Here is a 26,856-nt window from a genome sequence, read left to right as displayed (position 1 = left end):
CGCCGATCTCGTCCAGGTATTCAAACAACGCCTTTAGTGCTTTGCGTTGTGCTGAAGGAGTGTGCCAGGGGCCAAGGAGCACTTGTAGGCTGACTGGTCCTGGGCGTAGGTGTTCGATCTTCTGCTCCAAACGGCACCTTGCGAGCATGTAAGCGGGGCACTCTAACAGTACGTGTTCCACGGTTTCTGGCGATCCGCAGTTATCGCAGTAAGGATTCGAGGTGGCGCCAAGTCGAAACAGGTAAGTTTTTGTAAGCGCTGCATTGAGTCGTAATCGGTGATACAAAGTTTCTAGTCGGCGCGGAAGTCGCTCTGGCAGCTTAATCCTCAGCTCGGGGTCTATGTATTGCAAGAACGGATAGTGGTGCTCTGGAAGAGACCAGAGACGGTTCCGCTCCATTAAAACAAGTGCCTTCGTCATAGCTGAGGCATCGTGTTTGGTGAAGAAGACCTTCCTCATATTATGCATTTGAAGGCCCCTGCGAGCTGCTTCATTTGCCTTTTCATTACCTGGAACACCACAGTGGCCTGGTAGCCACTGAAATGTCACTTGGTGCCCAGTGTCTTTGGCCTGGTGGTGCAAGTAAGTTATTTCACGAGAGGCGTGTTCGTGAATGCTGAAGCAGTCGTTGCGCAGTAGACTTTGGAGGGCTGCCTTGGAATCTGTGAAGATGGTCCATTGCCCCGGCGGTTGGCGGAGAATATACCGGATGGCTTCCTTGATGGCGTGAAGCTCGGCTGACATAGATGACGTTGCCCGCTCGAGACGATGAGAGAACGTCTGTCCAGTGGACGAGATGAAGATCCCGGAGGAACTGCGGCCAGGCGTACACGACCCGTCTGTAAAAATTTGTTTTGTGCCTGAGTATAGTCGGCAAATGTGGCAGAGTGTCAACTGTAACAAGCCGCTTTGATTCATATTCTTTTTAGAGTCGATTCCCGGGATGTTGCATCTAATATGCAATGGCGATAGGGTCCAGGGCGGGAAATGAGACGGCATTGAATTTGGTGCCTGGGTGGGAATCGAAAGGTGCAACGACTTCAATGTTTGACCGAAACTTGAGTTCCCATTTTCTATCAGTCGGGTTATTGTACGGGTTTTGGCGTGCATCCGATGTCGCAGGTGTATCCGCACGGTTTCTTGGAGCCGAATCACGTCCAAGGGCAGACAGCCAGCTTCAGCGACAGTACCCAAGCACGACGACCCTCTGGGAAGTCCGAGGCAGATACGGAGGCAATTGTTTCTTGCCGCGTCTAGCTGTTTCCTGCTTGTTGGTGACAGATTTTGGAGGACAGGGAGACTGTAGCGCAGTATGCCATCGACATAGGCTTTACAGAGTAGTATCATGGAGCGGCAGTCACTGCCCCATCGACTACCGGCAAGATACCCGACGATCTTTGACATCGCAGATATTCTCGTACGGAGCCTTTTAACCTCCGGAGCCCACGAAATACTGCGGTCTATTAAGATTCCGAGGAATCTTTGAGTACGTACATATTGCAGGGTACGGCCTCCGAGGACTAATGGATATTGCTTCATGTTCTTGCGAGTAAAAGCCATCGAAACACTTTTCTCAGAGGATAAATGCAGTCCTATTGGCGAAAGGTATGCTGATATTTTCGCAAGAGCTTTCTGCAGTCTTTGTTGTGTGGTGCGACGTGACCGCGCCGCACTCCAAATGCAGATGTCGTCCGCATAGAGTGTGATATGTACGCCACCCGGGAGGACTCGCTTTAGGTGGATGAGTGTCAGGTTGAACAGGAGAGGGCTCAAAACGGCCCCTTGAGGCACTCCTTTTTGTATGGCGTAGTAGGACGTTGGGCCTTCTGGAGTGCACATGAAGAGTTCTCGCCCCTGTAGGTAGTTTGTTATCCACGCATAAAGTTTTCCCCCGAAGCCAAGAGCAGCAAGAGATGTTAGGATTGCATCATGGAAAACGGAATCGAATGCCGATTTTATGTCCAAGAATACTGCAATGGGGATGTATCCGTTATGTAATTCGTCTTCTAGAGACGAAACCAGGGAAATTACGTAGGCACTGCTTCAGCTAGACCGGATATTTTACCAGCACTTTTAAGCATCTGCGGAGAAGTAATCCGCTCACCGTTCTAACGTAGTCATTTATTTACTAAGGAATGCGCGCAGTACGCGCGGTGATATAAGAACTGATTGGCAAGTTTCCGTCGCTATTGCAAGGTCTATTCTTTGCACACACAGTCCCGTAAATATCAGGTCGCAAGTACTTCATAATCAGTTAACAGCGTACTTTTCTCGGCATCAATTGCATCGTCCTTGGCGTTAGCTGGCTGCGTACGAGCAGTCGGTGGTGACGGTAGCAACTACCTACACGCGGCGGTTTCGCTGGGAACAAGCGAGTCCCTGAATGCTTGCCCGGATTATTCGGTCTGTAGACAACTTTTTTCTGTAAGTTCCATCAAAACCGCAAGTATACAGGGGTTCACGGTGGCGCCCTCCTCTATTCCGGGTCATCTCCACTAACGTGAAACCTGAGGAGGAGTGAAGCGTGCCGTGTATAAGTGTATGTTTGGCGCCTTGGCATTTTTGCCAGCGCAGATGAAACCGTTCGAGGCTAGAGGAATACAGCTTTGCTGTAAAAGTCTCTTGTCTTTGTAGCACGAAGTTCTCTAGCGCGAGGCGTAAACGAGTGTCCGTGTGTTCTGTCTTAGTACGCGTTAAGTTCTTGCGCGAGGCGTAAAGGAATTTTTCGGTGTTTTAGTACCGTGACTACATGAGATGAATGACGATTACGACGACGACGGCGTCGACAGGAGCCGCGAACAGCCCCAGACCCTATGGGGCTTCGCCCATAAAACATGCGGTCACATAAGCGCAGGAAATGTGTTCTAGCTGACGACAGCATAACCCGGCGTTCTGCAAGTGACCTCACCTCGTAGGTGGCGCCACGGTATGTCCTCGAGGCCAATAGCTCGCATTTTGAATTTTACAGATACTTAACACTTGATATACATACACACCTACAGATAGCTACGTATAAAGGTTACAAAACAAAACAAGCAATACATGTACACAAAAACAAAATAATACATATGTACAGAACCTGTGTACACAACCAAGAAATGTGAATTTATGTTGTCACGCATGAGCAAAAAGTTCGCAAAAGCAATGTTATATACACGTATGTACATACACACATATCTGCACATACCTAAGTATCCATATGAATACATAGACACATTATCGGCGCAAGCAATCTACTGCACGTCTGTATGCACCAGTGCGCAGGGTACGAAGCCAATAGCCGCTAAATCTCCATAAGCAATAATTAAAGTAATTTTTGCCAAACCAAGGTACACGCGAGAGACAATGCTTGATGTATTGCAAATTAAAAAAGAATGTATGTCTAGCAGTAAACGTTTCCTGAAATCTCGCTTAGAAATTGAGGAAGAGGTAAATAGACCAACCGAGGACGTTTATTAAAAGCGGTCCCAACGTTTCGGAGCCTGCGGGGCTCCTTTATCTTGGGTGACTGCGTATGACAAGAAGCAGCAGTTATATAAGGTGTCTTTTTCTTTTTCTTTTTACTCGCATCTTGCCTTTGCCAGTTGGAGGCTGTGGACGTAGATGGTGGGAAGGGCTTCAAGGTATCTATTCAAGCCTTTCCGGTTCACTTGTATGTGCCACGACTGGAGGAGTATTCTTTCTGAGTAATTGGTTTCGGTGCCAACCCCTGCGGGCCGTCCAAGTTAAACCTGTGGTCAGCTATTTCGCAGTGTTCGGCCAATGCACTGCGCTGAATGTTCGTACTTGCGAATGCAGTTTCTGGGTTGTCGGAGACGTTGAGGGAAGTTCGTGGTCTCGCCAACGTAACTAGCGGGGCATTGTGCGCAAGCAATTTTGTAGGCGACCCCTTGGGCTTCTTCTTCTGGCGGACGCTCTTTCGGTCGGGGCATCAGCCGTCCAAGAGTTGACACTGGCTTGTGGGAGACAACAATGCCTTCCTTCCGAAGAGTGCGGGTGAATGCTTCACTCGTTTCTTTATTAGAGGGGAGGGAAATACGGGCGGGTCGTCGGGCGGAGAGGGTGTGGGTGCAGAAGGCGGAGGCAGGAAAAGGAATGTTGACCGGCGGCGTCAATAGAGCAGAATAGATCGGCGTCAACAGAGCGCAGCCTGCGGGTAGTAGGCACGCACCGGGTGTTAAGGTGGCATGGGAAACGAAACGTTGCGTATGAAGAACGAACAACGCCGGGAGTTCGCACGCCGCCGCCTTTCCGATAGCGCAAGGGTCCACGTCGGCTCGACCTTGAAGCCAGTCCGTTGATGGTGGTGTTGCAAGCCGCATGGGCGGCATATAAATAAAAAAAAAAAAATTGGCTCCACTTCGCGCTGTGAAGGTGATTGGAAAGCAAAGCTTTAAACGACACCCACAGCAATCGCCCATATGATGTCACTTGATTTCACACATGTAGTTCTACAAAGAGTGAAGCCAGAGATTCTGCAAGCCGTTACCTGAAATTCGCGGGGCCGCGTCCCGCAGCAGAAGCGTCGGCCACTGCCAGGGTAGAGCGGCGGATGCCGCCACTGTAGCCCGGCCGTGCGTCGGCAGAAAGAAAGCAGAGGGGTGCGTCTTTCGAAGGGTGAGACAGCAGAACCTAGCAATCGTGATGTGCTAGCTGGGGGCTACACCACAGCGCCACACAAGCGCAGACACCGAAACGATTCGGCATGTGAGCTTAGTCGTTCTCATTTATGCCGATTACAAATATTTAGTTTCGTTAGCCTGAGAATTGCGAGAAAGCTGAGGGAAGTCTTATAATCACTATTTATCAGCTCCAGTTGCTCTTTTCGCCTTTTGTAATACCTGTTAAAACACAACCGAATTGGTATTCAGCAATTCAGAAAACTAAGTCCCATTCGTGGTAAGCAGTGCGCAAAAGGTAGCGTTCCTCTAGCGGCCAGATGTCTGTATGTGATCTCTACATTTTGTTTTCCCGCCCTGCAAACGAATCCTTAACATATCTTTGCTGTAAGACCACTTAATTCCGTAGGGTCCGGGTTACCCAGGAGGTGCTGTCGGACAAATTAATCAAGCGGTGCGAAGGAAGCGCGCAATGAACGGGAAGCTGTGCCAAAACAGGCCCAAAACAACCGGCGCTAACGCAGGCTACAAAGCCATACCGGCGACGCGCCCGCGGGCGAGCAGGCACCTCCGCGGGAAGAACGCTGGGTAAATTTGCCGCCCCGTCTATAGTGTTCTCCGTGAGTAGAACCCTCCGCCGCCTGCGCTGCGTTGCGAGTTTATTGTCTTAGACGCCGCGAAAGAACCCTTGGCTGGTAGCAGTAGAAAGGTTTGCTTTAGAATCGTGGTAAACCGAAGCAAATAGCGTTTATGTTGTCATTGGTAGGCATAAGGGATGGTATAAGTGACAAAAATTGCGTAATCCAGTTCAGAAACATATTAATTGTCTACGTGACTAACCTTAATATAAACACCATGGCCGGCCCTTTTCAGCTTCGTGGGTCAAAATATCCACAGGTTGTAAAGGCCGAACATTTTTTTGTTGGTAATCCAAATGCATTGCATACTCTACCTCCCAAGGGGATTAGAACATTCAAATGTTTAGTTATTATGCAGTTTGGTGAGGATTATGTCAAACTCAAACTACGCAAGGGGTCACCACGTGGACATATAGTAAGGAAATTTTACCCAGTCTAGCAAATATAATTGTTCCTAGAGCAACTGGTTCTTGATTTGTCGGAGGGTTCTTCTTGTAGGGTCCAACCGACTCTTCCAGAATAAGAGCTGCTCCTCTAGGGTACTGTGCTCTTGTAGGAGCAGCTCTAGAGTACAGCTGCTCCTATTGTGTACAGTGCGCTCCGCCGTTCCTCTTAATATAACATAATGAATTAGAAAGTCTGCTTATTTACGATTCAACGTTGTATCCTGCGGCGCAATTATAATAGGATTAAATGCTAAAACGATTTTGTATCTGTCGTCAGGGTTTTAATGAAATCCCTCTAGTTCCGATGACTTATCCTTTTTTGGTGTGGGTCGTTTTCTGCGTTTAGGTGCTATCATTCTGGACAGTGGTTCCATTTCCCGTTCAAGTGATTGGTGCCGCTCTGTGGGTGACCGATAAGTCGGTAAGACAGGCGTGACGATTGTTTCAGTTTTGCCCTTCTGTGTGTTCTGTTCTGCAAGGTATTTCCCAGACATGTACGTAAGGCGTTACAAGGAAGGAGATACTTCTACCTAGTTACTGATTTCGGTAACGAGTAGCATATTTAGTTTTTTTTTAAATCAACGGGTTCCTATTTAGTTCCTTTTTAAAACAAGTAACGAGCAAGGGTATCTCGTTACTTCTCATGAGTAGCGTATGCAACATCACTTAAACGGCCTTGTTTTTATTCTAACCTTGGGCAAATTGCGCTGATGTCCATGGGCAAATTGCGCTGATGTTTGCCTCGAGACTAGCAGCGTCGTTTCCTACATTGTGGTGATTTGGGGCGTCATTTCTATTGCGAATCATGCGCCGGGCTCTTGTCGTAGCATTGAATTTACGCAACTGTCGGCGCATCGCCCGAGATAGCAACAGCCAGGATTATCACGAGTCGACCACGAGCAACCACATAAAGAGTGCCAGATGGCCTTGTGCCGGAGGCCTTGTGCCGGATGTGTACTCGCTGACCTCAATGAAGGTACAGTTCCCGAATACTCACCAGCTCTTTTTTAAGCATAACACTTCCACTCCTTCGAGCGCGTCGGTAGAACGATTCTTCAGCGTCGCCAGAGATGTATTTTCGAGGAAGCGGGGAAACATAACCGATGAAAGCTTTGAGAGGCAGCTACTGCTTAAGTGAAACGACTACTAGAAATAAAAAAATGCACAAAACAGTTGCGCGTTGGGTCGTCACAGTAACGTAAAAAGTAACTCGTTGCTTTTCAGGTAATTCACGCGTTCCTTTTGAGAATCGGTAACGCGTAACACACTTAGCTACTTTTTGAGCGAGTAACGAGGAGCGGTATTTAGTTTCCTTTTTTCGGTAGCGTGTACATGTCTGGTATCTGTTTGAACTGCAGCGCCCGTGCGACTAGTTGCACGGGAAGCTTCATAATTTTCTTTCTCTGTACAGAGATTACGGTCACAAAATTGCTGGCAGTGGACTAAATTTTGGAACCTTCTACTTCGTAGACACAGATACCGCGGGCCTATACATGGTTCTTTTTTACGCTCCCTAATATTTTTCGCGAGTAGACGGGAATGGCAAGGTCAGTGAGAAGTTTCTACAAAACTATTGACACGACCCCAATGCTATGCGCCAGAATACCCATCCTCGTCCGTTCATGGCTACAGCCGGCGGGATGAAGTCGCACGGGTACTTTCCGCTCACACAGATTCTTTGTAGGCCTCGATACTTCTGATTCAGCATAAAAAGAAGCGGGGTCCTAATACGTACGTACCAAGCAGTTGCTTTTCGGAGAGGCGGGTGGAACAGGAAGAAACGAAAAACAAACAAACATACAATCGTTTGCAAGAAAAACGAACAAATTCTCTTTAGCGCAAATCTCATCAGCCATTTCTCGACCGTTGGATCGGAATAAACGTTCAACTATACGTCAACCATCGTCGTCGCTGTCTTTTGAGAAGGACTGGAACAAAATGGAGAGAAGGCCTGGCCGCAGTACTCAGGGTCACCCGCTCCCCGGCACTCGAATCGCGCAGGATTTGTCCCGCGCTGGCACTGCGCCAGGCGAGACCGCACGATGGGATTCCGCCTGAACGCCACGAGCGGCGCGGCTGTGACGCTCTCGGCTCGCAACGCTGCCCCACGATGACACGACATTAGGGAAAATTGAGGGAGGGAGACGAAAGAAATGGGAGTGAGAGGAGCGGCAAGAAGGGGATTTTGATGTTCGACGCAGTTGGCGCACGGGGTTCTCGTAGGAGATAGCGAGCGTACAGCTCCAAGTTTGAAGGCAATTAAGCGGAAAAAGAAAACCGAGCCGACCAAAAGAAGAAGAAAGTTTACTATATCGGAGTTACGCTAGCTACCATGCGTTGTTGAAGGACCTACAGGGGTCGAAAAGCGGGGAAGAAGATGGCGGTGACAGACTCTGTGGCTGTGAAGTGGACGGTATAAATTCATGCAGCATTATTTTTCAGATGACCGAAAAAGGCAGTGTTCTAGCAGGGATTCACACATACATTCCAGAAATCACAGGTACTTGCACAGGGATAAATGATCTATTTTGTTTTAAAGAAACTATGGGGGCGGTCCGATAAGGAAAGATATGGGTAACGTATACGTGTCGCTGGTGGTTGTCGTTCAGTGATAACCGCTATCTGGCCGTGCAGCTGTCATATATACGGACGCGACAGCGGATTAACTGCTCCCACCGTCATCGCTTAGTACTTATATTTGTCTTGGTATATTGCGAAGGAAGCAGCAATTCCTGATTGATTGTAGGGTTTAACGCGCCGACGCAACGCAGGCAATGAGGCGTGCCGTAGTGGAGGGCTCCGGATTAATTTTGACCACCTGAGGATCTTTAACGTGCACCGAAATCGCGTACACACCGGGCGTTTTTGCTTTCCGCCTCCATCAGAAAAGCAGCCGCCGCGGCCGGGAATCGAACCCGCGACCTCGTGCTCAGCAGCGCAACGCCTTAGCCACTGAGCCACCGCGGCGGGTAAGCAGCAATTCCTAGTGTCGTAGAAGTAGCTACTGTTTGAGCAGACTATATACTTTGTTTTAAATGCGGAGCATTTTTTAGGCTCGCCTGGTCCTCCGTCGTTGATGGCGGCGCCGTCCACACGCTCACTGCGCATGCGCAACTGTCCTCCTTACACCCACAGCTCCACGATACTGCACTATATAAAAAAAGAAATAGTTAGCGGCGCCCGTTTTCGATCCCACGACTCTCTGGCCGCAACGGGAGGTACGCGGTGCTCTTCCCACTACGCTACAAATCCGGGACAGGAGCAAGTGCTACGAATGCGCCTTATGTCCTTGACTCATTCAAACTACGTCAAGAAGCTACTGATACAACGAAGGCACGCGAAGCTGAACGTCAACGGAAACGACGAACTGAAAACTTTAGAGGGGGATGCTGAATTTCCCGTGGGAAAGCTGTGGCGGGAAGCGCCACGCGCCTTGCAGCTCAACCAGCCCCGTCCGCAGCGCCTCTGAGGCTGATTGTGGCAGGATGCCCCTAGGGATTGGCCAACCAAAGAATCCATCACGAGTTAGGTTCGCATTCAACCACCGTCGTCATCTTCCCGTAGGGGAACCGCCGAAGAAGAAGAAGAACGAGAAGACAAAGCTGCGAAGAGGAGGGCGTGTACATTGCTCTCAGCCGGTGCACCAATGTCAACAATCTTTACCTCACCAAAGCTGACGGAGACTACCGATTCTACCACAGAGACAACATCGACAAGAACATGATGGACGAGTTTCGGCGCCTCGAGAACCACCGCCTACTCACCGTAACAGAACAGCACTTGCGTGCCTTTGCCACCGGTGTGGACCCGGACGCGGAATTCCCTCTGGCGCTAGTAAAAACCAGATCACTCAACATAACGGCAACACAATGGAACCACACGGAACCGCCACGATGCTTCGCATCCTCATCAGGGATCCCCACGGGAAGATGGTGTAATTTTTTTTCTCTCGATGGCGGTCCTTACACGATAATCACCACGTATATTACATTCTGACTGAGTTTGACTTATGCCTGTGCTACACGACCGTTTCAAAGGCCTTCCGAAGGCCGTTGAACCAATTGTCTATCGAGTGCCCCATTGGAAATACGTAGGGCGAACTTGTAACTGAGCATTCAACTGTCAATGGAAAGGTACCGTGTAGCACAGGCATTAGTGACCCATGCGCTTTCGAGAATATTCCGAGCAAGCACCATAAAACAAGTGTTACCTTGAGCACTGAAAAGCTGCGTTGCTCACATCGGACCCCTAAGACCACAACAGTTGGTACGACGGGCCACGTGTGCAGGGAGAGCTAAAGGGGCCCATCCTTAAGCAAATCACATTCCCTGGTAACCAGTGTAAAAGAATGTAATCCATCCTCGTCCTCCTTCACAGAAACCAGGCTCCGTTAAATAAGGCGAAACAGCGAGAGGGGCAATCCTGATTACACAGTCAGTGTAAAGCATACAGGTAATTCGTGGTAATTGGTTCGAAAACGTGCAGTGCGTCTAGGCTCTATACGCATTATAAAGAAAAGGGACGCGAAATAGAAATTGTCTGGTGACCCATATCCACTTGGCGAGACCGTTCAGCGTGTGGAGCATAAGGGGATCCTGCGTCCTAGCCGTATCGCGATCCCTAGGTTAGCACCGTTCCGCAGTGCTTTTCCCCCTCTATCCCCGAAATGCCGGCTCGTCTAGGGGCCACTGTGAAGCAGGGAGCAGACTTATCGAACTCCTGCCTAAGGTGACGGCTGTAGCGACCGCTGCGGCGATAAAGCAATGTCAGACAGCAGGTACTCCGCCCTGGTAGAGGGCTAACCTCCCCTCATTGGCCCATTTCAATATACCCGAACCGCGCCCTCCCCCCCCCCCCCCCCCTTTGCCGGGACGCGCAGCGCGCACCCTACGCAAGCGACTGTGGGGGAGTCAGTGCCAAGCACACCCAAGGCACGTGACGCTTTCTCTACCCTCCGGCCGCAAATCTGTTGCGCAAGTATGTAGCTCCTGTAGCTCCGACCCGACGCTTACTTGTAGGCGGTACTTAACGCTTGACGATCACGCCGAGCGGTACGCGCCTGTGAGCGAACGGACCGCGTCTCTCTCACTGCTGCGAGCCGATCTGGCCAGCTCGGTGATTCGCGCGCACAACGGTGCACTGCGCCCGGATTTTGCCCTGACTGTGCCCACTGGTTGCGCGGGGCGACGGCGCGCACATTTGTGCGGTGCGCCCTATCACCCTTTTGACCCAAAGGGAACTATGTACATGTAACCATTATAACTGGGAGGTTTGCGTAGAATAAACGTCTTGCCTCCATACCCTGTGGATATTCCTTGGTCGCCCCCTACTCCACCTGGTCGCCCCCTACTCCACCTGTTGGGTTCACACGATGGCGTTTCAGTCTAGTGGGCGGACTCAACTAGCTCTAACCCACGGTGGCTCCTCGCAGTGTGTGTGCCTGCTATGCTCTGCAATGCCTGGCTTGTGCATATTGTGAGGAAGAGAAACCACAAGCATCACAGAAATGTGCTCCTCTTGAGCGCGTGAATGGCGCTCAGCTACGGCGTTGCTGAAGCCGTGCCTCACTCGTCCTACTTTCTACTATTTTACCAGCACGTTTTCCGTTTCCCCCACTTCCTACACATAATGTAGGAATTCCAGGCGATGCATTTTCTGACATCAACCATGATGGCATCAGCATGTTCTCTATGATTGTCTATATAGATGTCGTACAAATATAGTTTAGAGATTATTATGGCAACAAGATATTGCGACTTCAGGCTGGACGGAATTTTAGATCGTACCTGTGTCCGAAATACCCTTCCCAGCGCAGAAAACAATTGCCTCACTACAAATAGCCAAGAAAGTGGAGTGGAGCCCAGCCCCGCCGGTATCGTAGTGGTCATTGCACCAGATGCGTATTCTGGAGGTCGTGGGTTCGGATCCCACCCGGCGGGCATGTTTGTCTCCACTTTCTTCCTTTCATTCAAAAATCTGAACCCGTTTAAAAAATAATAACATCCCTACTGCATTCTCCTCTTTGCTTTACTTGACTGCCCACCATTATTTCTGTATAATTCAGGGAGCCACACATTTCCCCTTCTGATGAATATATATATATATAAGGTTAGTAGAGACAGAGAGGAGAGGACCACTCAGAGTACCACTCTGAAGAAAGGGAGTCCTCTCCCTGAAACGTCAGTAAACTTTTATTTTTATTTTTAATGTCCCTCTCGTGTGTCTCTGTCTCTACTAACCTTATTTTTTCGCGCTCTGTGTGTGTGACTTTTTGTTTCCAGACTATATATATATATATATATATATATATATATATATATATATATATATATATATATATATATATATATATATATATATATATATATATATATATAAGGGTAGGCAGTCAAGAATTCCAAAGCAAGGAAAGCGGAGAATGCAGTAGGTTATTTACTATCGTTGAAACGCAGCAAGAATGTTAAAAGAGGGAAAGAAAGTGGAGGAAAAATGCCCGCCGGGTGGGATCCGAACCGACGACCCCAGAATACGCGTCTGGTGTGATGACCACTATGCTACCCACGAGGCTCTTCTCCCCTCCACTTTCTCGAGTATTTATGTTAAGGTATTTGTTTCGTGCGCGCGGGAGTTTTAGCCACCGCCACTCGGACTACTCGGGGTGAAGGGGACCTTCTATTTAACCCCCCGGCCGTGACTCGAGCGTTTGCAAATAACGAGAGACGTCGACCAGCGCTGAACCCTCTTTGTGGGTGCCTCTTGGTCAGTGCCTTGTACTCTTCCATGCCCTTGTGGCCGGTTTTCCGGGTTGCGTCGTCGTAACTTTCTTTATTGTGGATGGGAATATCTTACCCATGCGTGGCTTCAGCCTACCCACGCCCATCTTAACCATGCGTGGCTTCTCCCTTCAGCCAAACGTTTAACGCCCCTTGAGAGCCCATAATGGTGTTTACACTTTATTCGATACATCCGCTAGTCGGTTTGCCAACAGGAGCTCCCAAACTTCGCTTCTTTTTTCCTGTATACGTAGGAGGGTCATGCGGTAAGAAAGATGATTGGAGTGGTCGTCTAAGACAATTGCTGCCTCCTGCTTCTGTGCGTCCCTGAGTCAGTGTATACTGCGCTCTCATGATAGTGGAACCTTCATTGAATGAAATTCATCCTGCCATATCGCCTTTCCTTGTGTAGGTTTGGATCCATGTTCTTGACAGAGTTTTCATGCGGAGTCGCTGGATCGGTGACATGTCCTCGGTGGCGTGCAACGGATACATTTCTGTGAGGGGAAAGGGGGGATGCCTGTCTTCTATACGATGACCCATCACGATTTTGTTTTCCGGGGCACACCCTTGGTGCAAGGAGAGCGGTTCCTTTGATTATATTCAAAGCGCAAAAAAAAAAAACACCATTGGAGGGCGTATTAATTATCATCTTCATCAACAACCAAGTGAGGTCCACTGCAGGACCATCACCCCCCCGGTGCTGAGCTTACCGAGTGTATACTTTGCCTCCGGATGTTCTTATTTTCTCCCTCCATAGCGTTAAAGCCCTTTCCCTTCTTCTCGACCCGTCTGTGGGTGTCAATTCTGTTACCCTGGTAACCCACACATCGTCAGTTCGTCTCACGGTAAAATTTCCGACGTTATTGGCTGCCTTATATGCTATTCTGATGATGGCCTTCATTTGTTTTTCTTTATGCGTGTAAGTTTGTGGAACGGCAGTCTCTGAAATATTCAGGTCATGATCAGCGACTGCATGAGCCTGACCATTTCTTCCCTCGTCCTCGCTCTTCTTTTGGCTGGGCGTGCAATATTGCGCAATTGTTTAACGATTTTGTCTTTTTTGCGATTGAGTGATCGACACAGCCGCTTTATTCTAGAGCACGCCGAGCATTTTTACGTGACTGTTCTCAGGGAAGACATCTTAGCTGTTTTTAGTGTTACTTTCAACTTGGCCGTATGCGCCATCCGTCGCTTCCCAAAAACAGCCCAGGGCGCAAACAAAACCGGGGCAACATCGAAAAGTAGTCGGGAAATTTATGTAATTAAACTGTGAAGTGGTTTACTTTATACCGTTTCTGCTAATAATAAATGCCTTCCTTGATTTTCGCATCGCTGGCGTTAATCATTTGCTATGTGCTTTAGTTTGGTGACCTAACATAGGTGCCCGCATCAGTTCGGGTAGAAAACACGCCGTGGTGGCTGAGTGGGTGAAGCGTTGCGCAGCTGAGCTCTAGGACGCCGTTCGATTCCCGGCAGCGGCGGCATTTTCCTGATTGAAACAGGGAACGGAAGCGTCTGTGTCGAGGTTTCAAGGCAGGTTAAATCTCCGTGCTATCGACATTCATCCGGATGCCTACCTTACTGCGCGCCTTATATCGCAGGTGCTGCTTCGGCATGTGAATAACCGAAAATTTAATTTTTTTTTATCTTGCGGTGGAGAGGCGCTTTGGTGAGAATGACGCCAGTGTCAGGCACGGCAGGCGAGTGTGTCTGCCGAGCATGCTACCACCGAATGTGCGCAGGATGAAGTACACTCCGCAGGCATGGTACCCGCTGAAAATGTGTGTCGTTGCTTTCTTCTCCACCGGGGTGCCATTTTCCTCTTTTCCAGACTTCAGTTGCCGCTGTGCCGTATTTCAACTGATTCCAGCGCGATGCGAGGGGCGAGGCCTCGAATCTTGCTTCCTCATAGCTTCCGGGTGGCAGCGATGACGTTAATCCGCGGATGGTTGATAAGCATGGCTGTTAATGGACGGCTAGCAGCCATGGGAAAATAAAAAAATAGCAAAACGTGAGAACATCAGTCAAACATACCTATATGCACAGTCGGGAGTCGAGGAATCGAATAGCTTGCGAACGTTCTCGCCGGAACCAGAATAATTTCTGCGAGTAACAAGAGCGACACCCTTCCTCCCTGCCAAGAGAGTGCCGGGGGAAGCCCTATACAATAGGAACACGCGCACATTGCTCTGCTTCCAGTGCAGGATGAGATTACAAAGAATGAATCACGAGGATTGTTTGTTTACAGGAATTTGTTTACAGGAATTTGTTTTTCTACCGAAATTTTAAGCCTAAAGCCGGAAGTGGCGCATAATGCGATACACCGTCGTTGTAGTTTTCTGGTATTGTAAATAAATAAACAAAAATGAACGCGGCTGTATAGCGTCAACAAAACACATTTGAGGTCGCACGCAATTTGTACACAGTCACTGCAGTAGCAGTCCCATCCGCTACAACTCCGCTAGCTCCCTACGTTGCCTTTGATGTTTGATTGGCTTAACGCGTCGACGCTACACAAACGACGAGGTGCAGCGTAGTGTAGGGCTCCGGTTAATTTTGACCACCTGGGGATCTTCATCATGCGCCGAAGTCTCAAACGCGCGAGCGTTCTTGCTTTTCGCCTCCACCACGAAAGGGGCCACCGCGGCCGGAAATCGAACCCGCGCCCTCGTGCTCAACAGCCGCCCGGAGCACGAAAATGTGCTCCGGCTATCACTCCACGTGCGGCACCTCTTCTTTGTCGTTTTCCGGGGCTCACTTGCGCGGCCAGTCTCTCGCCTGGCTATTCATTACAAATTCTACCACGTCTGTTGACGTGAACAGGGCATTCCGACATAGTACGAAAGAAGGAAGAGTACCACTGAAGTGTATTTCACTGCCCTCTCCTACCAGGCAAGGCGTGCGAACCCCCGTAGAAGCAAAAATGAAGCGGGTGGGGTGTAGCGTTGTTCACAGCCTAAAAGATTTCTGACCCTGGTGCTTCATAACTCGAAAACAGTTCTTATTGAAATTGAAATTGAAATTGAAATTGAATTTGAGCATTTTGGGTCGCCTGATTAAGGTTTTCCCCAAATGTGATCAAACTGTTTGGCGGAATCGAGTAGAAGGGCTTCTTAGCGAGTGAACCACCACTGGCGTATAACTTTCGGCTATTTTCGGACAACTCCTTTGATAGCTGTTTTCGCTCCTTCTTTACCAGTTGAAGTCACATCGTACCCTACCGCGGTATTTCGAAACATTCCAGACAGCGACGCTTTTATGATTTCTAAAAAGCCTCATAACAATCACAAAGACGTAGGCGTGAGTGTTTCGCGGCCGAAGTACTTTCCAATAGAAATCAAAAGGGAATGTAACAATTACTAGGCAGGATGTATTTTTTCTTGTTTCGAAATAGCAACTTAGCAACTTAATGGAACAATCTTCCGAGATTGTTACTTGGATCGGGTCCAGATACAGTGGCCCCAACATGGTCAGCGTTGCTGCAGTGAACACGCGGGCAATTTATAAGAACAAATGCGCTTTTAAGGGGGCCTTTCCGCCAGAGTCGTCTCGGAGTCGTTTGGGGACATGAGAAATACGAAGAAAGTAAAGGCCTTAAAATGGAAACTTAGGGGAGAACGCCAGTTCCATTGTCCGCCCTAAGAGCGTTTTTCTTCTGTTTCAAATTAGGGACAGCGACCTAACTGCGCCGCTCAGTTGTTGCTTTCAGTTGGTAGTACTTTATACGGTGTTCAATTGAGGCGCCATCGGTGGTATTTGCCAAAACCGAGGACAAGCGTCACCCTTAAAGCACATGCAGAATTCATATCCTTAATTCTTTACTTACATTATATAGGAGTGACTTCAAATCTCTTCACTTGATGTGAACGCTTGTTTCGCTCCATTGCAGAGTTATTTATAGCGCGTGTAGCTCCCGTGCGCTTTATTTACAATGCTGCGAGGTTTCTAAGCCACATTTGTCGCACACAGTAAATGAGGACAAGCCGGATGGAAAGTTCCACTGGGCGAATTTTCCAGAAAATACCCCAGCAGTACAACGTTCACTCCGTACTGCGGAGTGTGTAAAGAAGTATACGCGTAAATTCTCCATCGACCAAGTGACGGTGTAAATACGACGTAATAACATAACATTGCTCCGACCGAGAACCGAGTTAAGCGCACTAAATACAAAAAAAAAAAAAACTCCGGCTGAGGAGATTTATGCCGGGAAAAGCTCCGTCTATGAGCGGAGTTTAAGAACGAGCTTCTCGCGGGATCTTGGCGCTACCGAAAGGACAGTCGTCAAAATGGCTGGGGCTCCCGGTGGATATGTGAAGGCAGACAGTGAGCTCTGATACACAAAACATCTCCTGCCGCATGCATTTTCAAAAAAGCGGCGGCTTTGCCGCATACCAGATACAAGGAGAAAATATGTGCCAGCAAGATCAACCAAGACTCTTCCGCAAGCATTGTGGGGTGCGGGCGTTCGCTTGACGGTGTTGGAACGTGGTGTTCTGTGCGAGCGGGAACACGAGCAGGACACTTCAACTTCTGATCGGAACAACAACCAGCGTAGGACTCGTGGACGCATGAAAGTGTTGCGTTGTGAAAGCAACCAATCTTCCTACACAGCGAAGTGGATGTTGAAAATGGTAGGGTGGCGTCCTGCAGCCTATACTTCGTGTTTCGGTAGGAGCATGCTCGATGTTATCAACTAACGCCCTGATGTTTTTCAGTCTTGAATTTCAATTTTCATTTACAGATGCAACCGTCGCTGACTTTGACGCAGCTGTCGTGGCGTGAAATTGAACGTATTTATGTTTGGAAGCAATCATTTGTTAAAAACCACGCGCCAAACCTCATTAATTGTCACAAATAGATATTCCAGTCGCTGCACTGTGTTTCAAACTAGGAACAGTCAGTCACGGAGAAGCTAGTCCTTTGTGCAACATCCCCATCATTTGCGGGGTTCAGTTTACATGCTTTAGGCGCTTTTTGGGGCTGGGGCTGCCGGCGTCTCATGTTATAATTGATGTACTCATGGAGCTAAAACACCGAGACAATCGTTTACGCCTCGCGCTAGAACGTCGTCGTCGTCTCCTGTCGCCGTCGATGTAGTGACGGTACTAAAACACAGGGACAATCGTCTACGCCTCGCGATAGAACGTAACGCGTACTAAAAGAACACACCGCGACACTCGTTTTCCAACGCCTCGCGCAAGAACGCTTCGTGCTTCTCAGACGCGATACTTTTACACCCCCCCCAACAGTTTCCTCTTCTTTGGCAAAAATGCCCAGGCGCCAAGAATGTGCATATACAATGCATGCTTCATTCTGCTCCAGGTTTCGCGCTAGTGAATATGGCCCGGGGTTTATTTTTTTTGTAAACAGCCCAGGATTGTGAAAAGTAGCTGTACATTCTTATTATTATTTTTATATGTTTTTTTCCTCCCCACTCCCCCCTCAATATCCCGGAATTTCCTGTGCCAGAAAATCTCTCAATGTGCCGTAAACATGCTGCCAATGTGTTGCTTCAAGCAGACGTCACGGTTACCGCCCATTACTCGGGAAGAAAATCGCCCCATCCTTTTCTGGTAAGGTTCACGAACGTCGTACCAGTGCACACCCAGGCACTGATGCTCGGCCCCGCTGTTTAGCGAAAGCGATTTAAAGGAGGAGGAACGCACGTACACATAGCAAGTCGGCTGTCACGAAAAACGTGTGCACTTTACGCAGGTTCCTGCGCGCATTCCAATGTCGTCATCGTGCTTACATTCTCATAGTTGAATTTCTCTTTCCTATTGTTGGCCAGTGGGATATTTTACATTTTCGCCATGTCTGAATGCCCTGCTTATTTTGTTTCTTTTTGTGAGTCCTTGGACGTTTTTTGGCGACGTCAATTGTGGGTGGGGGGCTTCTCTGTAGATGTTTTTTCTGATGGGGATAGTCATAGCACTCCTATGAACTGTGTTACAAAGTTGGTATTGAAGATACTCGCCAAAAAAAAATTCTGCAGAAATTCAGAGAATTTTCTAGTAATGCGTAGCTTCTTATGTCGCCTGTTTTGAGTGTGAGTTTTTTCCAGTGAAACTCGTGATAGCTAAGAAACATGGAGTCAGTAATAGCCAGATCGCCGGAGTGTAAAATAACCCTTTAATACAAATTTGTGCTCCTAAACGAGCACAACGAGGTCAGTTTAGACAGGCTAAATGAGAACCTAACATCGGCAATCAGTGAACCAGCAGAAGCTGTACGAAAAACAACACGTAGGGAACAGACTGAAAAAAAAAAAAAAACTAAAAAAAAGAAAGAGCTCATTGCCAAACGTAAGAACACGAAAGAGGCAAGTACGGCAGGTCATATTGGATTACGAGAGCCGTCGTATCTCATTAAAAGAAGTAAACGAAACAACATTTGTGCATATAACTCGGCAGTGATCGAGGAAATGATGCAAATTGGAGGAAGCTTGAAAGCGACTACGAGAAAGCTAGCCATCTGCAAGAACGCACTCATAGGCAATCAGTGAACATATGGCACAACTTGGACGAGAGAATAAACGCATGAGAAATACTGCACACCAGGCTGTATGCCAGCGGCATTAGACCAAGGGAAACTACTTTGAGTACAATCTCAACTTGCTATTTCCCACTAGTAATTAAAGAAGTCGAAAAGGCTCTCAAAGGCATAAAAGAGGAAAACCAGAAGGTGACGATGGCATAACCATGGATCTTTCGAAGAACGGAGGGGATAATGAACTGGAAAAGCTAGCTGTACTTTTTGTGAGAAGGATTTGACTCAAAAAGTCCCCATAGCCTAGGCAAACGCCAACATTATTCTGAGTGATAAAAATGTAGATCTCCAAGGACCTCAGGAATTACAGAGCCATCAGCCTACTCTCGATTGTGTGGAAGCTTTTTTACCAAAGATATAGTTAGGGGCCGATGTGACATCCTGTATTTCCAAAAACCCAGAAAGGAAGGTGGGTTTAAAAAAGGGTACTCAATCATGTATCGCATTCATGTCAATGAAGTGGTAGAAAAATCCGCCGAATACACTAAACCCATTTACATTGCATTTAGAGACTATGAGAAAGCGGTTTATTCCGTACTGAACAAAGCCAGGCTAGAAGCACTAAAAGACCAGGAAATAGAGTAGACCTACCTAAGAATTGCAGAAGACACATATAAGGAGTGCACGGGCAAGGTGGCCTTCCACAAGGAAAGCGATGAATCCCAATTCGAAAGGGAATAATGCAAGGAGGTACAATCTCGCCAAAGCTATTGACAGCATGTCTGGAGGGGGTGTTTAGAAAGCTTGACTGGGAAAAAATCTCCCACCTCCCCTCGCGGGAGTCCCTGTGAATGTGCGACACATAGGGGGTTCACGTTGCAGCGTTGGACAGCGGAGGAACGGCGCTGGAACGATGGAGCGGAGCGGTGCAGGCACCGCGTTTTATAGCGCGCATAACGGTGAGGGGACGCGCCGGCGCCAGTGCGTCTGCCGCGGCTATGACGCAACACAATCCAACACAATCCACTTTAATCCAATCCAATCCAAATCCAATCCAAACCAAGCCAAGCCAAGGCAAGCCAAGCCAATCCAAGCCAATCCATTCGAATCCAATCCAATGCCCCTCGCGAGAGAGTGTTCGCTATCGGAGAGGAGAGGGGGTGAGCGGCGGAGAGCGCAGCTCACGCGGCGAGGAGAATGGGGGAGAAGCGGACGCCGACAACAACGCCGACGCCGGATGCAGGGAACAAGGCGAGTGAATGAGATGCAGTCGCATCTAAAAACATAGGATTAAGGATAAACGGGGAATATTTGAGCCATTTGAGGTCTGCGGACGACACCGTATTGCTGAGTGAGACTGCAGAACTCCCGCAAGCAATGCTTGATGAACTACAGTCAGAAATCACACTGCCAGGCTAAAAATAAGTATGAATATATCTAAACGAATAAGAAATAAGCATGCCAAAAACGTCCTCGCCTGCTTAGGAAATAACACACAAGAAAAAGTCCAAGAATATACTCCGACACATGGTTAGTGCTGACCCGGACCACCGGAGAGAAATCCAGGGCAGAATAGGTATTGGTTGGGTTGCACTCGGCCAGCACTGCCAAAAAAGAAAAGTAAGCTACCCCTGTCATTAAAAAAAAAATCTGCAACCAGTGCATACTGCTGGTTATGACATATGGAGCTGCGACTTGGCGCCTTACTAAACAACTAGAAAGCACACTTAGGTCGTCTCAACGGGCCATGGAACGAATAATGTTAAGAGTAACACTCAGGAACGGGGAAATCGCTACCTGAGTGTGAGAACAAGTTAGAGTGGAAGTTATCATAGCTCAAATAAAAGAGAAATAGACTTGCGCTGGCCATATAGTGAGACGAAGCGACAGCCATTGGACAATTAGGGCAACAGAGTGGATACCAAGAGGTGGGTGCACGAGAAGGGGGAGACCAATATTCCGATGGAAGACCATTATTCGGAAAGAAATTCGGGGGTAAGCTGTGGCCTTGAGCAGCGTAGGAGAGAATCAGTTGGAGGTCAACGGGAACGGCCTTCGTGCTGAAGTCGAGCTGATTGGGCTGATGATGATGATGATGGTTCCACGATAAATCATACTATTAGCACGAGGGGCCAGATTGCAGACCTCTTGTTCGCGGAGAATGTTGGCGTAATATGTGGCTACTTCTATTCAGCAAATATTTGTATTTCTCCGGTACAGTGTCACGTTTAGGCTCTACAGGGCGGCCGCCTTTGAGATTTCAGAAAGTGTGAGGCCACATTAATATTGTTTCCGCCAGTATATTAAGAAACTTTTCGTGGTTGCTCTGCTATATAAAACTCTGGTTGTCATATGAGCTAGAGGACGTGAACTCCACAAAAAAAATTCACGCATCTCCACAAAGTCAATCATGACGAGTGGGCGAAGCAATCTGTTACCACTGCAAATTTGAGAATTAAATTACGGACTTCACAAGAAGGCAAATCACTGAAATATAAACCCTGTCTACATTTGTTTTTGGTGCGCCTTTATTTTTATGCAGGAGAATAATACAAGACTAATTTAACTGTTGAAACAACTTTCTGGAGAACGCGTTCCCGTGTCAGATAATATATATTCTTAGAATTATGTGTACACTTAACCTTTCTCACACCCTTTTCGGCCGAAAAGGGTGTAAGAGTCTTGTCCCATGGCGAACAACTTTAAAGGGTGTCTTGGCTAAAAAAGGGTGTACTGACGAAATAAAGGTGTTGTGTGAACACCCTAAAAAGAATGTAAGGTTGCCTCAACACCTTAAAAAAGGGTGTGGGCAGCGGAGCTACCCGTCACAGTGTGGATGGGCCGAGAGCGCACTATGATATACAGACCCCTTCAACACGCAGCAAGTCACACTTGACCATCAAAGGAATTTAGCACGAAAACCATGCGGACAAGGAAATGAGGACAGTGAGTACATACTTCCTTTGAGATACATCTGCTCTTGCTTTTATAGCCAGCCGAAGAAAGGTCTCTGATAGAGTCGGTGGGCTTGTTGCAAAAGTATGATATTTCGGCGCTAATTCCCGAATTATGCATTTGAATGTGAGCATATACAAATCAGAATGTGGATTTTCAAAAACGTTTAATTCGCGAGGTAGCTATTATTATGTTCAATAACTCATAGACTTTTATAAATATCAAATGAATATTCCACGCCATCTCAACACCCCTCAAGAAAGGGTACGTTTTTTCAACACGCTTTTTCCCGAAAGGGCGTAAAGCTACAAATTAGAGTGTTAGATAATAAGAAAAAGGCTGGGAAATAAGCGTGTAAGCAAAAACCATCAACTGAGAGAGAGAGAGAGAGAGAAACAACTTCATTGAATCGATCCGGCAGTTCAGGGGGAGGGGTGTGGGAGGAGAGACTCTTGCGTGCCCGCTTGCCCCACGGAGGCGGCGGCCGTGCTGCGAGCCCGAAGGCGAGCACCGGTCGTCTCACGCTCCTAGGGGAACGTGGCACGTGCTGGACCTTGTCTCTGTGGGTAGTCTTGCTGCTTCTTCGTTGTGGTGTTCCATGTCTTCGTCCTAGCCCCGCGTTCACCCTATCCGTTGTCTCGCAAGCGAGACGACGTCCCGGGTTTCTGCCGGTCCAGGAGCTCGAGGACGTGCTGGACGACGGCCGGTTGATTACCGAGTTCTGTGCTGATGAGCTTGCTGCAGATCTCGTGTGGCAACTCGTTGTCTTGGGTGTTGGGTGCAGGGGGCGAGCATTCCCAGAGTATGTGGCTCTGGGTGGCTCGCGCCTTCTTGCACCGTTGGCACGTGTCTGTGTGATATATCTCCGGACAGACGTGTTTCGCCCATACCGGAGTCCATATCGCTCTTGCCTGTAGTTGTCGTAGGGTGGTCGCTTCTTTGCGTGTTAGGTCCCGATGAGGCGGTGGGTATCTGTTACGGTTCGGTCTGTACCATTGCAGAACTTCCCCGTACGTTGTGATGGCATACTCTTAAAAGGGTGTAAGAGACTTCCCACTATGGAGGTATTTCATACCCATTTACACTAGCGGACAGAACATTTTCGGAAAGCAGAGTATGTTTTGTACCTCACGATGTTTCACAAAATATAAATTGGTATAATTTATGTCTAGTAAAGCTGTTTAAGCTTGAACTAGGTTCGGTGGCGATATCAAAAAAAGAGAAAAAAGAAGATATGAGGGGTGCACCACCGCATAAAAGGTATTATAACAGTGAAGCCGGCTCTGGAGCCTGTTCGAGTGTGACCCCAGAAGGCGCAAGCGTATGCGCACATCTTACTATACCATTTCAAAGGGACTAGTCTTTTTGGGATTCTAAAACGGAAAACAATTGGCGCAGCTTGCAATGGTGGTACAAGGCTGGAGAGACAGCATAGCTGGGAATCGACCTAGCTTGTTTCGCCCTTGGTTCCGCTGTCGGTGTGGGGCACACGCTGGAACAGCCCTGTAAAATCCGGTTAAACTTAACCTTACTCCTAAGCGCTTATCCTAGCTTAGCAAGAACTTCGCATATTTTAGCAAACGTAGCAAAACTTAGGAACAACAGAAGAAACTAGGTTGAACCTCAGCTCCGCTGTTCTTTTTTGCTACTGAACACCTATTGTACAGAAACACAAGCGTGTGGCAGTTGGTCAAAACCCTTTTCGCTACATAACTATAGTCTTCTTAATTTTGAAGGTTCAACTTTATATTTCACGTGCCAGAGCTAAACTTGAGGTATGGGGCACACCGTATATGAAAATTAGTGATCATTGCAGACGAACAAGTTTTTGTGCTTTTGAACATTTCGTACGAGTAGATGAGGGTATTAGGAATGACTTGTTCTTTACAGTGAAATCATACATCTACACCTTTTCTACACCCTTTCGACACCCTAAAAAGGACCAAAGGTGTTGAATTTGATCAACACCTTTTTTTCACACAAAAGGAGTGTAGAGCTAAGAAAAGGGTGTTGAGATTCAAGTAAAAAGGTGTAATAGGCTCCCAATATCATTTTTCAACTTATGCTACACACTTTTTAGCAAAAAGGGTACAAAAACGTTTAATGTGTAAGCATCACCCTCGATCCTAAAAATATCAGTTTTACAGTCACTATGAAGTTTTTTTTTGTACCTTGAAGGAGTTCTTCTTTTTCTGTCCCTTCCATTCGATACTTTAGCTGCTCATTATGCATGTTCCGATCCGTTTGTCAGCGCCCCCAGTGATGAACCTAGGCCCTTTTTTTGTAGTCCGAAAGACGTGGCATGTTTCTCGCGGAACCGTTCACAGAAGCAAGATCGTTAAGGCTTAAATCGAGACGAAAACCTTGTTTTCAACGTTCCCGTCTTCTGGAAGTATTTTTTAAGATGTTGAGCAAGAACGACGTTCCGCGCCAAATCTTTCAACAGGGAATCAATCATTGATCACTGGACGCTTGAGGGAGTTTTTCGTTAACGAGCTGTGCAGACGAAAAGAGCGACATTTGAATATTTATGAATAGAGTTATATTTATACTCATGTTACACTTCAATTTCTTTCCGCAACATTCCTGATTTCGGCCTCATTGCTGGGAAAAGTGGGTGCACGGTCTCTTTGAATAAGAATGCTTTTCTGCTCTACATGGTAAGGCTAGTAAACAACCGAAGACGCGCACTTCATTAAAATGACTTTTCTTTAGGTTTAAGCAAAAGAAGAGATAAGGAATTGTGTACCATGAATGCGCCCAAAAGGTTTCGTCTTTAATAGTCGTTTTTTAAATGCTAAAAACGTGTTTTTGCTTCGTGCGAGTCCCTGAAAATGGTTCGGAACTGCAATCGTTTCAAATGTATTGTGGATTATGATTATCGAGTTGTCCCTGGAAGTTTTAAGCTGTGCGCTCACAGAGCGCCGGGTGTTCACGGGTGTTCTCGGAGCGTCGTGAAGGCGCGGTAATGTAGCGCAACATTCCCGTCCGACCGACAAGAAAGAGCGAGCTGTGAAAAGCTCGGGGAATGAATGTCAGCGAAACAAAATTTATAGATGTCGCTCGTTCCGGTTGCACATACATAAACGGAAAGGGTAACACCCTCGTCAGTGCAAACTACGGCGAATTCCGATAAATTTAATTTCGGTGTTGGTTACTCTCTTCACTGCTACACGTAGCCACTGCGGATTTCTTATGAGTATTCCGCAGCGAGCACTTTTTGGTGAAAAAAATTGGCCGCTACGCACTGAAAAGCGGTCTGTATAAAGCAGTCTGAGGTGAGCCTGAGAAGCACCCTATGATGGAACCCATGACGGGGCGACAACGTGACACCAGACTATCCCCTTCACATAATCCCTGCCAACTCATTAGCTACGAGCCGCCACATTCAATCAATCAATCAATCAATCAATCAATCAATCAATCAATCAATCAATCAATCAATCAATCAATCAATCAATCAATCAATCAATCAATCAATCAATCAATCAATCAATCAATCAATCAATCAATTATTTTAGAGCAATCATTTTACAGACAGCGCCCAGAAGTATGATTTCGTCACTGTTTTAGAACATAGCTAATAATTATAGTCACGCAAACTCATGCCCTCTTTCAACGCTTCTTTTCTGACACCGTAAGCATAGCTAAAATCCTTACCGAAAAATGAGTTACTGGCAGCTTTACATTGTTTTTATGTAATCCTTGCGAATATCACGTTCAAATTAGGTATAAAGAGAGTCTAGGTGTTGTTTACCTTGCAAAACACACCCTCTACGACGAAGGAGAAATGCCCTGCTTTTGGAGGCGTTTGATTTGTCAGGAGCGTTATAAAGGGAATGGACGGGACTCTCCGGCTGCGATGGCTGTCGGAAGCATTAGAAACGCTTGGTCGGTAGTGGCGCTTGCTTTTGTCCATGATCAAAGTCGGAATTTAGTGTTTGCACGTTACTTCACTTTCATTAACTAACTGAATAAAATTTCGTGCAAGTGCCTTGGAGCTTTGGCTTTGAATTACACAATGGAGAACCGCAAAGCTGTGAGTTCCCATTGCGTTAGCTGACGGGATTCTTTAGAACACATCTAAACTCGCCACCAGCACAGAGGCTTATTGCTTAGAATGACGTAAAGCACGACCTCAACTATCTGTGAATGTGCAAGTATATTTTCAGCGCATTTCTTTGCCAGAGGGCATGCGTGAACTGATTAGATGAAAATGAAAAGGCTCGCTCCCCAGATGAAGTCTATGAGGAGTCAATGATTCGGTCCCTCTATACATGCAATGTTTGCAGATGCGTTGTGTACAGGATGTTGCATCTTCGTCCCACGAAGATGGTGTATCTTCTTCAGACGCAAGGTGAGGAGGACCACAGTAAACGGCAGAGGCCAGTGACGGCATCACTGCGGTGGCAGACTGGCACCAGGAGTTTGAAAATAAAGCAGCTTCACTCAACGTGAACGCTTTCAGGTGGGAACAGTGATTCGCCAAAGGGGATGTGTTTCCCTGTCTTGAATAGTTGCAGTATCACCCCCGCGGTGATACCGATAGTAGTCAAGAGAGGGCGCCGCAGCCCATGAAAACGCCAATAACGAGACACTGGATTAAGTTTTCATTATTTGTGTTTATAATAGGTTAATTCATGATTTTTTCCTCATTTTATAATATTTCATACTTATTGGGGGCCTAGCAACGGCAGCCTTCGTGGCAACGGCGAAGCGCGAAGATCACCCCAAACACTTAGCATATAAGTAACGTGTGCCTGCGTACTGCAATGGGTTTGGCATGGGCTTTGTAACGCGAGGGGGCCAGCCAGGTTCTATCCGAACAGGGGGAGTGTTGGTCTTTTCGAGTCCTTTGTTTGGGTGCGAGACGCCCCGTGACTACGGTGGGTAGACAACATGACCCCCTACGAGATACGACGAAAAGCCGGG

Source organism: Haemaphysalis longicornis, unplaced genomic scaffold (genome assembly GCF_048455015.1).
Source record: "Haemaphysalis longicornis isolate Haplotype H1 unplaced genomic scaffold, Haemaphysalis longicornis Haplotype H1 scaffold_1, whole genome shotgun sequence".
In the NCBI taxonomy this organism is placed as follows: domain Eukaryota; kingdom Metazoa; phylum Arthropoda; class Arachnida; order Ixodida; family Ixodidae; genus Haemaphysalis; species Haemaphysalis longicornis.
Note: the sequence above shows the minus strand (reverse complement) of the source record.